The sequence below is a fragment of the Rattus norvegicus genome, chromosome 11, assembly GCF_021556685.1.
Source record: "Rattus norvegicus strain SHRSP/BbbUtx chromosome 11, alternate assembly SHRSP_T2T, whole genome shotgun sequence".
Classification (NCBI taxonomy): Eukaryota; Metazoa; Chordata; class Mammalia; order Rodentia; family Muridae; genus Rattus; species Rattus norvegicus.
Window position 1 is genome coordinate 56,982,983 of NC_141544.1, and position 14,385 is coordinate 56,997,367.

Below are 14,385 nucleotides of genomic sequence, written 5' to 3' on the forward strand. Positions count from 1 at the left end.
TGTGTGTGTGTGTGTGTGTGTGTGTGTGTGTGTGTCTATGCTGCAGCATGCATGTAGAAGACAGAATACAGCTGTCTTACAGAATACAGGGAGGGAGGGAAAGAAGACAGGAAGGAAAGAAGAAAGGAAGGAAAGAAAGGAAGGAAGGAAGGAAGAGAATAATGAAGAAACAATTATGATCATGTTTCATGTTTGAAGAGAAACAGAAAGTCTGAGAACTGACTCGAATGGTAGTAAGTACATTCTTTACAAGTAAGTGCCACTGCTTCTGTCACAATTGTGAGTGAAATGTGGCACTGGAGATCATGTCCTTCTCTGTCAGATTTGGTCCTTCAGTTGTCGCCTTCATGGTTGACAATACCCCATTTAGACAGAGCTAAGGGTGTGGCCTTCTTGCTGAGTTAGCGAGGGTAGAGGCTTGACGTTCCGTCGTTATTGTTGGCCCTGTTGTCTCTGTGTTCCCTTATCTATATTTTGTACTACTATGTATGTCAGATACACTGCCCAGGTAGCAGAGACAGGAAGCTCAGTATGGTGAGCAATACGTAAGAGACAAATGTGTTTCCGATGGGGCTATTAAAACTTACAAACGAGAGTGTCGGCAAGGATTAAGTGAGAGGAGATACACAAAACCTTGACACCGTCCTGAGCATAGGCATGCACGAGTTTTATTTTTTTTCTTCATTCAATTATTTATTCACTCAGGTTTCTGTGTGGTCAGCATTAAATATTGTGTTGTCAGCATTAAATAACTATTCTGGCATTGAACAAGAAGAGTTAGGCTTGTTCGAATAATAGCCCACCCAGCTCTTGAGAGTTACTACATAACAGTGAGAGGGAGAATGGGAGTGACTGTTTTTGAAGTACACAGATACCCACAGCACACACGGCAGTACGTGGCAGAACGGTGGGATGCTGGATGCGTGCTTTCCGAGCTACTCAGGCACGGGTCCATGCAGCTTTGTTCTTGGCTCCCATCGTCACTTAAAAGGGAAATTTACACAGTGTCTGGAGCCCTTGATGTCCTGCAAGTGAAGAGGAGGATGTCCTCAGATTCCTTGCTGCAGGAACCCACTTAGGTGGCACCAGCCTTGACTTTCAGATGGAGCGGTACATCTACAAAAGGAAAAGTGACGTTATCTCCATTATAAATCTGAGGAGGACCTGGGAGAAGCCTTTGCAGCTCCTATTGTTGCTACTGAGAACCCTGCTGACATCAGCGTCATCTCCTCCGGGAACACAGGCCAGAGAGCTGTGCTGAAGTTTGCTGCTGCCACAGGAGCCGCTTTACACCTGGCACCTCCACTAACCAGATGCAAGCAGGCCTCAGGGAGTCACGGCTTCTAGTGGTGACTGATCCCAGGGCTGACCACAGAGGCCTCTTATGTCACCCTGCCCACCATTGCTCTGTGTAACACAGGTTCTCCCCTGCACTACGTGGATATTACCATCCCATGCAACAAGGGCGCTCACTCAGTGGGTCTGATGTGGTAGATGCTGGCCTGGGAAGTACTCTGCCTGCGAGGTACTGTCTCTCGTGAACATCCATGCGAGGTTGTGTCTGATCTTTACGGAGACCCAGGAGATTGAGGAGATTGAGGAGCAGGCTGTGGCTGAGAAGGCTGTGACCAAGGAGGAATTCCGGGGTGAATGGACCTCGCCAGTACCTGAGTTCATTGCTGCTCAGCCTGAGGTGGCTGGTGGGTCGGAGGATGTGCAGGTGCCCTCTGTGCCCATCCAGCAGTTCCCCACAGAAGACTGGAGTGCGCAGCCAGCCACTGAGGACTGGTCAGCAGCTCCCACAGTGCAGGCCATGGAGTGGGTTGGAGCCACCACTGAGTGGTCCTGAGTTGCTCTGCAGACACCTGAGAGAAGGGGGAAAAGGTGGAAGGAAAATAAAGTTCCTAAAAACTAAAACAAACAAACAAACAAACAAACAAACTGGATACAGGAAGTGTAAGTAAAAGCTCTAATGGAACAGCCTATCAGGTGGAGTTTACTATGCAGAAGATTAACATGAACTTCTCCTTAGGGCACTCTCCAGTTTCAGAAAGGGGAATGTGGGAATGACGTCACAGGTGAGGCAGGTACGAGATAGAATGAGGCCGGTCATTGGACAAGAAGGATGGGCGGGAGAAAAGTTTGAGGGAAGGGAGGAGACTGGAATGGAAGGGAGGAAGAGGGGGAGGGATGGGAGAAGCCGCCAGGAGACAACATGGAGGCTGACGTTAAGATTCCACGCTGCACCTTTACAGGTTGGTGTGAATGTTCTTAAGGGATGGACGTGTACAGGGCTTTGTATGTTCAGGTGGGCAATTATAGCTTATCAACTGGATCAGAGGTTATTGTGCTGTGTGTTCTTTCATGTGGCAATTTAAGAAAGTATGTGGCAGCTGGGACACTGAGTATGCGGTGACGAAATTGGGTGTGTGCTTCTGGCAAGATATCTAGCAGGTGTCTTGGGGCACTGGGGTGCCAGACCTAGAGCGAGTAAAAAGACTGTTTTACTTTTTATATTTTTACAACAACAGTGGAATGTGTGTGCGTGTCTGTGGTCCTCCCACTCTGGAGGATGAGGGAGGAGAACTGCTGTGAGTTCAAGGCCAGCCTGGGTTACATGGCCATTTCTGTGCCAGCCTAGGGTATGGTAAAGCCTGTTTCAAAACCAACCAACCAATCACCACAACAACACAACAGACAGAAATCAGTCTGCCAGGCATACAAAATAAAGATCTAATGACCAGGAGAAGGCAACGTTGAAATGCCAGCCAACTGAGTCCCAAGTAGTGAAATTTGCTTGAGAGAGAGAGAGAGAGAGAGAGAGAGAGAGAGAGAGAGAGAGAGAGATCAGAAGGAAGTAATGCTTTGTCATGATGAGGAGAAAATAGCACACATCTGTAACCCCAGGAAGATCAGGAGCCTAAGGTCACCCCCAGATACACAGTGAACTTGAGGCCAGCCTATCTGGAAGCTGGGTAAGAAGTTATTTCTTGGAAAGAGGAAGTGGAGGGTACAGCTGATGTGTGACACAAGTGACAGGGAGCATGACTCTCTGTCTTGAGACAGTTACAGGATGTATCTCAAGATCATGACTTTCAGGGCTGGAGAGAGGGCTCAGTTAAGAGCCCTTGCTGTTCTTTCACAGGACCTGAGTTCAGTGGCTACCGGTCATGTCTGGTAGTTAATAGTGGCCCGTGCTCCAGCTCTAGGGAGACTGACGCCCTCTCCTGCCCCTGCAGGAGCCCACACAGCCATGGCAGACACAGAGACACATGTTTTTAAATAAATGTAAAATGAATCATAATGCACGGAGTTTCCTTTCTTGTCCACTCGCACTCTCAGATCAAACACAGCTCTCGTTTTCCCCTCTTTCCTGTGGGCTGATCCTAGGACCCCATACTGGAGAGTAGTCTACCGCTGTGTTCTCTGCCCTTTTTGTTTAAGGGACCTCCCTCCACACTCCTCTCCTCAGTGGCTGGGCTAGTTCACACTCTCACCAGCAGATAGTAGAGACAAGGAGTAACACCGAGAAGGACCAGTGGAAGACACAATTGAGTGCCTGCCGACATTTGTAGAACTGTCATGGAGATGAAAAACAAAGACACGAGAGAAATGCAATCCCGTGAGGAAAGCATCCCACTTTGATGGAGGAAAATCACTACAAACAGCTGAGCTGAAGAGATGGCTCGGAAGTCAAGAGCAAGCACTGTTCTTGCAGAGGATGCTCACACTTACCTGTGACTCCGGCTCCAGGAGATCTGACACCCTCTTCTGGCTGTCAAGGGCACTATACTCACCTGTACAAAACCACACAATTAAAACTCAAAGCAGGGGGATGGAGAGATGGCTCAGCCTGAGGTGCACAGCTCAAAGGTGTCAAAGTCAGAATGTTCTTCTCCGACTCTCAGAAATGAATCAGTAAGATGGAAATTTGTGAATCTCTTCTTAGATCTGACAGCTATACCCCCAAATCACTTCTTGTATGTTTGTTCTTGTTCCTAGGTCTTTAGTCTTTTTTTTTTTTTTTTTGGTCTTTTTTTTCGGAGCTGGGGACCGAACCCAGGGCCTTGTGCTTCCTAGGCAAGTGCTCTACCACTGAGCTAAATCCCCAGCCCCGTTCCTAGGTCTTTAGCTGCTGCTCCCATGGTTGGGGACAGGAGGACAGTGGGACAGGTGACTTGGATGGCGTTGGCCAGTGAAGAAAGGGTCAATGCAAGCTGTTAGTGGCATGAAGTTTCAGGGGTGAGGTATCTGGGGTGTGAAGTGTGTTAGGGTTACTATAGAGGGCTCGAAGCACACATGTCTGCTCACAGATGAAGGGCTAGAGTCACCTAAAGCCCACTTCTGAGCATCAGTGGCATTTGGGCTGACATTTTGGGATGTTCTGATTTGGTTGAGCAGGACCGAATTCCTGAGAAGGATTAGAGTCAGGAAAAGCTCTCCTGGGGACTTCAGATGCCTGGACAAACAAATATTTAGGGACGAGACTTGGAACAAGAAACCCATCAAGCTGACCCTGAATGAGAAGGCAACTTGCTGACCCTGAATGAGAAGGTAACTTACTGACCCTGAATGAGAAGGCAACTTACTGTGTCAAAGAGTACGCAGCTTTCTCTAGAGGAATGGGTCTAAAGTCTGCAGTTGGTGCAGTGAGGCTCTCTCAAGTTACAGGTGAGTGGCGTGCTACTGGGAAAGCTGAGTGATTGCCAAAATAATGCTGTATGCGCTTATGTCACACACAAAATTGTAAACTAGATGGGCTATCTGAGTACCTGGGTGGCTAAGACAAGATTTCTTTTTTTTTTTTCTTTCTTTCTTTTTTTTCGGAGCTGGGGACCGAACCCAGGGCCTTGCGGTAGCTAGGCAAGCGCTCTACCACTGAGCTAAATCCACAACCCCAAGACAAGATTTCAAATATGAGACCAGCTTAAGCTACATAGTAAGACCTGGGCCGAACATCAAACCTAAAAAACAACATACTAAACATGGCCCAGCCAGAGAAACAGTTTCTATTCAACGTCTAAAAACTTCAGGTGGTAAGGGGATAGGACTATGAAAGCAGGGTGTAATTAATAAAATAATCTGGCAAAAATACTACAGGTTATCACAGACCCCAAAGTTCCTAAGGAAAGGTCCGCCTGAAACTGTTATTTCCCAAATTGTCCCTGGCAGATCCCTGGGTCCTCTAAAGAACTGAAGGATCCTGACAGCCAACCAGCTTCAACTGCTCCCCACTGAAGCTCCATGAGTGCCACCTAGTGTCGCTTGTTAGAATTGAAGGGGGTTAGGAAAGTGAGGTGGGAGCAGAGGCGATCTAAATAAGGCCACAGGTGAGTCTGGCTTGTGACCATTCTCGATCTAGGGATCAGGTGGCCTGATTTGGAGTCTTCTCACCTGGTAATAGGTTCAACTTGGGATGCCTAATAGCTGGACAGTTCGGAAAACAAAACCCAAATCTCCCGGGTGCCTCAGGAACCCCCATCCCTTAACACACTGAAATAATATTTACATACTATTAAAGTCTTTAAGTCATGTGAATTGCAGAGAAGGGAACGTCTGGGTCCCTATAGTTACTGTGTCTGCTCCTCTTTATAACAACTGTCCCCAAACCATCTGCACATGTAATCAAATTAGTCCCTACAACCAGCTGCTCTGATTCAAAGTCATCAGCCTTAAGTCAGAGGTTTCCTCTGCCACGGTTTCCTGCCTTCAGCCTCTGTCAGAAGACGCACCATCTGGAGACCAGTTGCAAGGCAGTATGGAACCAGTTAAGTGTTCTTCGGTTTTCCAGATAGAGTTGCAACTTCAAGATTACTTTCCGCCTGTGAGTGTCCATATGGTCTACACATTGGAAATTGCCTGGGGAAGTTTTAAACAGCACTTGGGCAGCAGGCTGTTTGCTGTTGTCTTGACTCCTTCTATTATTCAGATGTACAGGGGACCGTTGCGGAAGTCAATAACCTACTGATGATTTCAAGATTCTCTTACAGCCCATGTGAAAACCATCCACAAAGAACCACAGATGAACTTAAAAGTCAAAGGAGAAAGCCAGGTGAGGTGGCTCACACCTATAATCCCAAGCCTTGGGAGGCAGAGGCAGGTGGGTCTCTGAGTCAAGACCTGCTTGGTCTACATAGTGAGTTCCAGAACAATCAGGGATGTAAAGGGAGACCCTGTTCCAAAAGGCAAACCCAAAGAGAAAGAAACAGGTAATGAAGAAAAGAAGAACTGTTGTAAGACATAACTTGTGTACTGCCACTCATGTGAACCACTCTCATTTCCTCTTCTCCAGGTTTAGTTTCTTGACTTCTCTACTCAAATCACATCTAATAGAGAGATACACAAAGTAGTAGGCAAACGGAGTCCATGACACTTCTCTGAGGAAGCTGAGGTCTGGAGAATAGTGGATAACTACACTGTACTCATACTGAGGCCTGTGGAGTGGGGGAAGTCTCTGAAGGAAGAGGACAGGAAGGTCAAGTATGTGTTGAGAGGTGGAACTTACTCAAGGGACAAAAGGGAGGCAGTGTGAGAAGGAATGGAAAGGGATTAGAAGGCCTTAGAGGTGCCCAGCCAAAGAGGGTCCCTCCCGTTCACTTGTGTATACTTAGATTCTACTTGCCAGTGTCTCTCTTAGATAAGTTTGCCTGCCTTCTTCTAGCAAAGTGTCTCATCCTCAATATCAGTGACTTACTGATAGCCTTTAAGTTCGTAACTGATTTCCAAAACTACTAGTTTCTTTTTCTTAAAGGAGCTTTCTAATATTTTATCCTCATTACAAATCCAGTACATGTTTATTGGGGACACATTTTAATCAATTTATAAGTGTATAAATCTTTTAAATCAGACTCATCAGAGTTAACATGTTGAATATATTCTGTTGCTGTTTTGGGACAGGGACTCACTACATAAATCAGAGATCTGCCTGCCTTTCCCTCTGCCTCCCAAGTGCTGTGATTAAAGCCATGCACCATCATGCCCGGCAAACAAATATATTCTTTCAGACCTTTCTATGTGCATGTGCAATTTGAGGTGAAAACACGGTTGTACTAGGTATGCTGTTTTAGAACTTTCTTGTTTTATTTTTCATATTTAAAACACCTTTCCACATCAGCTAGCACAGCTGCAACTTATTTTGTTTTAGCAACAACCTGGCAGTTCATTGGGTAGATGAGACATTCAATGATGTACAATTAGACTGACCAGCTTTGTTGTTTTGGTTTTGGCCACTGCAAGCGAAGCACAACCATCTTCATAAAAAGATTCCAGTTATCCCATAAGGTAAACTATTAGGATAGGATAAAATAGGACAGGATAGGATTGGATAGGATAGGATAGGGTAGGGTAGGATAGGATTGGGTAGGCTAGGGTAGGGTAGGGTAGGATAGAAAGATAGTCCTGAAGCCAGGAGTATATATCTGAAATTTTGAAAATATTTCCAAATGTCTGCTTCCTAAAGGTTGACCAACTTGTGCCATTTTCCGTTCCTTGACTAAATTAGTAGATTTCAGGATTTAAATCTTTGGATGTTATCCCTGTTCTTATCTGCATAGTTTGCACTTGGCAATTGTCTCATGTACTGCTTTTCTATCACACCTCCATTGTGAAGCAAATCTCCTGAGGAACATTATCTGGTCCACCCTTGCTATCCCTCTCCTGAGTCTCGTAATGAACTGGGAAGTCTATCTTCTTTCTGCTCTGTGACCATTGTCCTAGTTTAAGACCTTATTTTTTTTAAAAAAAAAAGTGTGTGTGTGTGTGTGTGTGTGTGTGTGTGTGTGTGTGTGTGATGTGTGTGTATCATGTGAGACTGCAGAGGCTGGAAGAAGGTATCATATTCCCTAGAACTGAAGGTACAATTTTGAGCCACCAATGGGTACTGGAAATTGAACCCAGGTCCTGTGGATGAGCTTAATTTCTGAGCTATCTCTTTGCCTCCTTTAGGTCATGTGGTTCTATCTTATTTAAGAACTTCAGCCATTCACCATTCTATCCCAATCCCAACTGAGTTGCATCTTCCCCTCACTTCTATAGAAAGCATCTCTCTCCAGGCAAGAGGGACTTCTATCCCCTGCAACAGAATACCTGGCTCTGAAATGCACATGACTATGTCATTCAATATCTGATGTTCTTTCCTTTCCCCTACCTTTGGCTGTCTGAACACTGTTTACAAGTCGACATGAAGGTAAGGAACATTTCATTTGGAAAAAATGTTATGGTTACAGGCTAACTAAGGTCTCATAGGCCAGTGAAAAGACTGTGGGCTGGAAAAGGTTTACTTGTTATGTTATACACAAATAGAGCCTTTATCTCAGCTGATTGAATGTCATTCACCTAAACATAGTAAAAGCAACATACAGCAAACTAGTAGCCAACATGAAACTAAATGGAGAGAAACTTAAAGCAATCTAGACAAGGCTGTCCACTCTCTCCTTACCTATTCAATATATTACTTGAAGTCCTAGCCATAGGAATCAGACAACAAAAGGAGGTCAAAAGGACACAAACTGGAAAGGAAGAAGTCAAAATATCACTATTTGCTGATGATACAATAGTATACTTAAGTGACCCCAAAAGTTCCACCAGAGAACTACTAAGCCTGATAAACAACTTCAGCAAAGTGGCTGGATATAAAAGTAAGTCAAACAAATCAGTAGCTTTCCTCTATTCAAAGGATAAACAGGCTAAAAAGGAAATTAGGGAAATGACATCATTCACATTAGTCACAAATAATATAAACTACCTCTGTGTGACTCTAACCAAGCAAGTGAAAGATCTGTATGACAAGAACTTCAAGTCTCTGAAGAAAGAAATTGAAGAAGATCTCAGAAGATGGAAAGATCTCCCATGCCCATGGATTGGCAGGATTAATATAGTAAAAATGGCCATTTTACCAAAAGCGATCTCCAGATTCAATGCAATCCCCATCAAAATTCCAACTCAATTCTTCATAGAGTTAGAAAGAGCAATTTGCAAATTCATTTGGAATAACAAAAAACCCAGGATAGCAAAAACTCTCCTCAACAATAAAAGAACTTCTGGGGGAATCACCATCCTTAACCTCAAGTTGTATTATAAAGCAATAGTAATTAAAAAAAAAACTGTATGGTATTGGTACGAGACAGGCAGGAAGATCAATGGAATAGAATTGAAGACCCAGAAATGAACCCACACACCTATGGTCACTTGATCTTTGACAAAGGAGCGAAAACCATCTAGTGGGGGGAAAATAGCATTTTCAACAAATGGTACTGGTTCAACTGGAGGTCAGCATGAAGAATGCAAATCGATCCATTATTATCGCCCTGTACAAAGCTCAAGTCCAGGTGAATCTAGGACTCTACATAAAGCCAGATACACTCAAGCTAGTAGAAGAAAAAGTGGGGAAGAGCCTTGAACACATGGGCACAGAGGAAATTTTCCTGAACAGAACACCAATGGCTAATGCTCTAAGATTAAGAATCGATGAATGGGACCTCATAAAATTGCAAAGCTTCTGTAAGGCAAAGGACACTGTCAATGGGGCAAAAGAGCAACCAGCAGATTTGGAAAAGATCTTTACAAATCCTACCTCTGATAGAGGGCTAATATCTGAAATATACAAAAAACTCAAGAAGTTAAACTCTAGAGAATCAAATAACTCTATTTAAAAAATGGGGTACAGAACTAAACAAAGAATTCTCAACTGATGAATTTCAAATGGCTGAGAAGCACCTAAAGAAATGTTAAACATCTTTAGTTATCGTGGAAATGCAAATTAAAACAACCCTGAGATTCCACCTCATACCAGTCAGAATGGCTAAGATCAAAAACTCAGGTGACAACGGATCCTGGTGAAGATGTGGAGAAAGAGGAACACTCCTCCATTGTTGGTGGGATTGCAAGCTGGTACAATCATTCTGAAAATCAGTCTGGAGGTTCCTCAGAAAATTGGACACAGTACTACCCGAGGACCCAGCTATACCACTTCTGGGCATATACACAAAAGATGCTCCAACATATAACAAGGACACGTGCTCCACTATGTTCATAGCAGCTTTATTTATAATAGCCAGAAACTGGAATGAACCCAGATGTACTTCAACAGAGGAATGGATACAGAAAATGTGATACATCTACACAATGGAGTACAACTCAGTTATTAAAAGCAATGACTTCATGAAATTCATAGGCAAATGGATTGAACTAGAAAATATCATCCTGAGTGAGCTAACCCAATCACAGAAAAACACACATGGTAGCACTCACTGATAAGTGGATATTAGCCTAAAAGCTTGGATTACCCAAGATACAATTCACAGACCACATGAAGCTCAAGAAGAAGGACAACTAAAGTGCTTCGGTCCTTCTTAAAAGGGGGAACAAAAATATTCATAGGCGGAAATATGGAGACAAAGTTTGGAGCAGAGACTAAAGGAATGGCCATTCAGAGCCTCCCCCACCTGGGGATACAGCCCATATACATACAGCCACCAAACCCAGACAATATTGCTGATGCTAAGAAGTACATACTGACAGGAGCCTGATATAGGTGTCTCCTGAGAGGATCAACCAGAGCATGACAAATACAGAGGTGAATGCTTGCAGCAAACCATTGAACTGAGAATGGGGTCCCCATTGAAAGAGTTAGAGACAGGATTGAAGGAGCTGAAGGGATTTGCAACTCCATAAGAACAACAGTGCCAACCAACCAGAGCTCCCAGGGACTAAACCACCACCCAGAGAGTACACATGAACAGATCCATGGGAGGAGAAGCCCTTGGTCCTGCCAAGGCTGGAGCCACCCCCCCAGTGTAGGGTAATATCAGGGCAGAGAGGTAGGAAGGGGTGGATGGTTAGGTGAGGAACACCCTCACAGAAGAAGGGGGAGGAGGATGGGATAAGAGATTTATGAACAGGAAACTGGGAAAGGGAATAACATTTGAAATGTAAATAAAAATATTCAATAAAAACGAAAATAATATGGTCATGGCAGAAGAATTTATTTTCCTTGAGGTTAACAAATATGGCACTAGGTTTTGCCTTTGCCAGTGAGAATTTCATCACGTAGAACAGGAAGCAAGCTGGACTTCTGAGAAATTGTTCTTACTTCTTATGATGAAAGGACTCTGAACTCATGCCCTCTCTCGTTATTTTGTTTCCATTCGCCCTTATCACTTAATACAAACACATAATACGCAATCTCTTTCCAGAGAGATTCTTCTTCTTAAATCATGAGGAGAGTTGAAGTTGGCCTGCATATTCCTTCCTTCCTATTATGAGTTTGTTGACAAGATTGCATGAGTTAGCAGTGCTTCAAACAACACTTAACGAATAGTAATTGCTCTGAGAGTGTTTATAGAATGTATCTTATATCCCTTTATCCATACAGCAAATTATAATTATATGTTGCCTTACTGTGCTAGGCTTTAGCAATGTAAAAACTAGTCTGAAAGATATCACATGTAATGGGGAAACAAATATAACACTAGGTTGACAAATAAAATAATTGATGTGTGTTAATGAACGGTGGTAGCAAATGTAGGCAAAGGGTAAAGGAGGAAATGCTGTTCAAAACTTACAGTTAGTGGACTGCAACGTGCAGAAGGTCGAGGCTATGGCAAACCGAAAGTCCTGGCACCAGTGTACATCTGGGTCATTTGATACACAGTGACTTGTGGGAAGGTTGAAAGGGAAGCTGGGGGGGTTGGGGATTTAGCTCAGTGGTAGAGCGCTTGCCTAGGAAGCGCAAGGCCCTGGGTTCGGTCCCCAGCTCCGGAAAAAAAAAAAAAAAAAAAAAAGGGAAGCTGGGAAAATACTTGAGGCAGATTGCAAGAGCACCGGTATCAGTGGTGAGGAATTTGAAAACCCTTCCCTAAAGAATGTCACATCATTGAAGGATTTTAAGTCGACTGTCATTGTAGAAAATGTGCAGCAAGCAGCACAAATGCATAGAGTTCCATTGGACAAAGCAAGTAACAGATGTGCAGCCTGGAGTCTGCTCTAAGGTGATGGGGGAGTGTCAGAGGAAGAGCACCGACTTATGAATGGAGACAGTCAGGGGAGGGCAGACAACAAAATAAAAACTGCTGTGGACATTGATCCTGAGGGCTGCATGTTCGAAATCCCAGAGTAGAGGTCGTGTTAACTGCTCAGAATGTGGAAGAGAGTAGAGGCTAATTAAGGAATTCGTGTAAACCGTGATGAGCAAGGGGGGAAAGAAGCAGCATGGGTGAATAGGAAGAACCCAATATAATAAACATTTAGGGGGCAGACATGCACGGTCCCTGATTATTTACGTGAAGGAGAAGGAAGGAAGGCAGGCAGGCAGAATAGTGTCTTAGCCTCTACTTCATAGGCAAATTCCTTGACGATGTAGACAGCAGGAAGAGCCTCACGTGAGGAGACAATGAACTTTGGTTTAGAAATGTTAGTCCAGAGCATCTGTGAGTCATCTCAGAACACCCACCAAGTGGAAGCCTAGATATATAGATAAAGAACACAAAAGAAAGGCAGAATCAGAAATACAAATCCAGTTTTTTTTTAAAATCAGTTTTTAGGAGAGAAATAGTGGTAAAAAGTGAGTTATTGATCATCAGAAAATTTTTAGAGATTTATTTATCTTATATGTGTCTTAGTTCGGGTTTCCATTGCTGTGAAGAGACACCATGATCAAGGCAGCTCTTATAAAGGACAACAGTTAATTGGGGCTGGGTTACAGGTTCAGAGGTTCAGTGCATTATCATCTAGGTGGGAAGCATGGCAGTGTCCAGGCAGACATGGTTCTTGTGGAGCCAAGAGTTCTACATCTTGGTCCAAAGGCAACCAGAAGGGGACTCTTTCTTCCACACTGGTTGGAGCTTGAGCATAGAACCTCAAAGCCTACCCCTACAGTAACACACTTCCTCCAACAAGGTCACACCTTCTAATCGTGCCACTCCCTGTGGGCTGAGCATTCAAACACAAGAGTCTATGGGGCAAACTTATTCAAAGCACTAAACTGTGTATAAGTATTTTGCCATGTGCTTGTATATGCACTGTGTGTGTGCCTGGTTTCTGAAGAGATCAGAAGAGGGTAATGGGTCCTCTGGGACTGAGTCCTGGATGACTGGGTGCTACCATGTGGGTGCTGAAAACCAAACCCAGCAAGAGTGAGTGCTGTGTCAGGTCCAGAAGTGCTCCTCACAGCACTTCTCACCCTTCACCCTAACCTAAACTTCTCCAGCCCAGGGCCCAGCTTTGTCTCTCTTCCCCCAGCTTCTCATTTCCATATAAACCTGCCATTTCACCCGAGTGTTTTCTTTTTTTTTTTCTTTTTTTATTAACTTGAGTATTTCTTATATACATTTCGAGTGTTATTCCCTTTCCCGGTATCCGGGCAAACATAACCCTCCCCCATCCCCTTCCTTATGGGTGTTCCCCTCCCAACCCTCCCCCCATTGCCGCCCTCCCCCCATAGACTAGTTCACTGGGGGTTCAGTCTTAGCAGGACCCAGGGCTTCCCCTTCCACTGGTGCTCTTACTAGGATATTCATTGCTACCTATGAGGTCAGAGTCCAGGGTCAGTCCATGTATAATCTTTAGGTAGTGGCTTAGTCCCTGGAAGCTCTGGTTGCTTGGCATTGTTGTACATATGGGGTCTCGAGCCCCTTCAAGCTCTTCCAGTTCTTTCTCTGATTCCTTCAACGGGGGTCCTATTCTCAGTTCAGTGGTTTGCTGCTGGCATTCGCCTCTGTATTTGCTGTATTCTGGCTGTGTCTCTCAGGAACGATCTACATCCGGCTCCTGTTGGTCTGCACTTCTTTGCTTCATCAATCTTGTCTAATTGGGTGGCTGTATATGTATGGGCCACATGTGGGGCAGACTCTAAATGGGTGTTCCTTCAGTCTCTGTTTTAATCTTTGCCTCTCTCTTCCCTGCCAAGGGTATTCTTGTTCCCCTTTTAAAGAAGGAGTGAAGCATTCACATTTTGATCATCTGTCTTGAGTTTCATTTGTTCTAGGCATCTAGGGTAATTCAAGCATTTGGGCTAATAGCCACTTATCAATGAGTGCATACCATGTATGTCTTTCTGTGATTGGGTTAGCTCACTCAGGATGATGTTTTCCAGTTCCAACCATTTGCCTACGAATTTCATAAAGTCGTTGTTTTTGATAGCTGAGTAATATTCCATTGTGTAGATGTAACACATTTTCTGTATCCATTCCTCTGTTGAAGGGCATCTGGGTTCTTTCCAGCTTCTGGCTATTATAAATAAGGCTGCAATGAACATAGTGGAGCACGTGTCTTTTTTATATGTTGGGGCATCTTTTGGGTATATGCCCAAGAGAGGTATAGCTGGATCCTCAGGCAGTTCAATGTCCAATTTTCTGAGGATCCTCCAGACTGATTTCCAGAATGGTTGTA

The 14,385-nt window shown here is 44.2% G+C and overlaps 1 pseudogene; it reads left to right on the top strand.

Moving 5' to 3' along the window:
• Positions 1-842: 842 nt before the first annotated feature.
• Positions 843-1,923, top strand: Rpsa-ps2 (ribosomal protein SA, pseudogene 2; annotated as a pseudogene).
• The last annotated feature ends 12,462 nt before the right edge of the window (positions 1,924-14,385 follow it).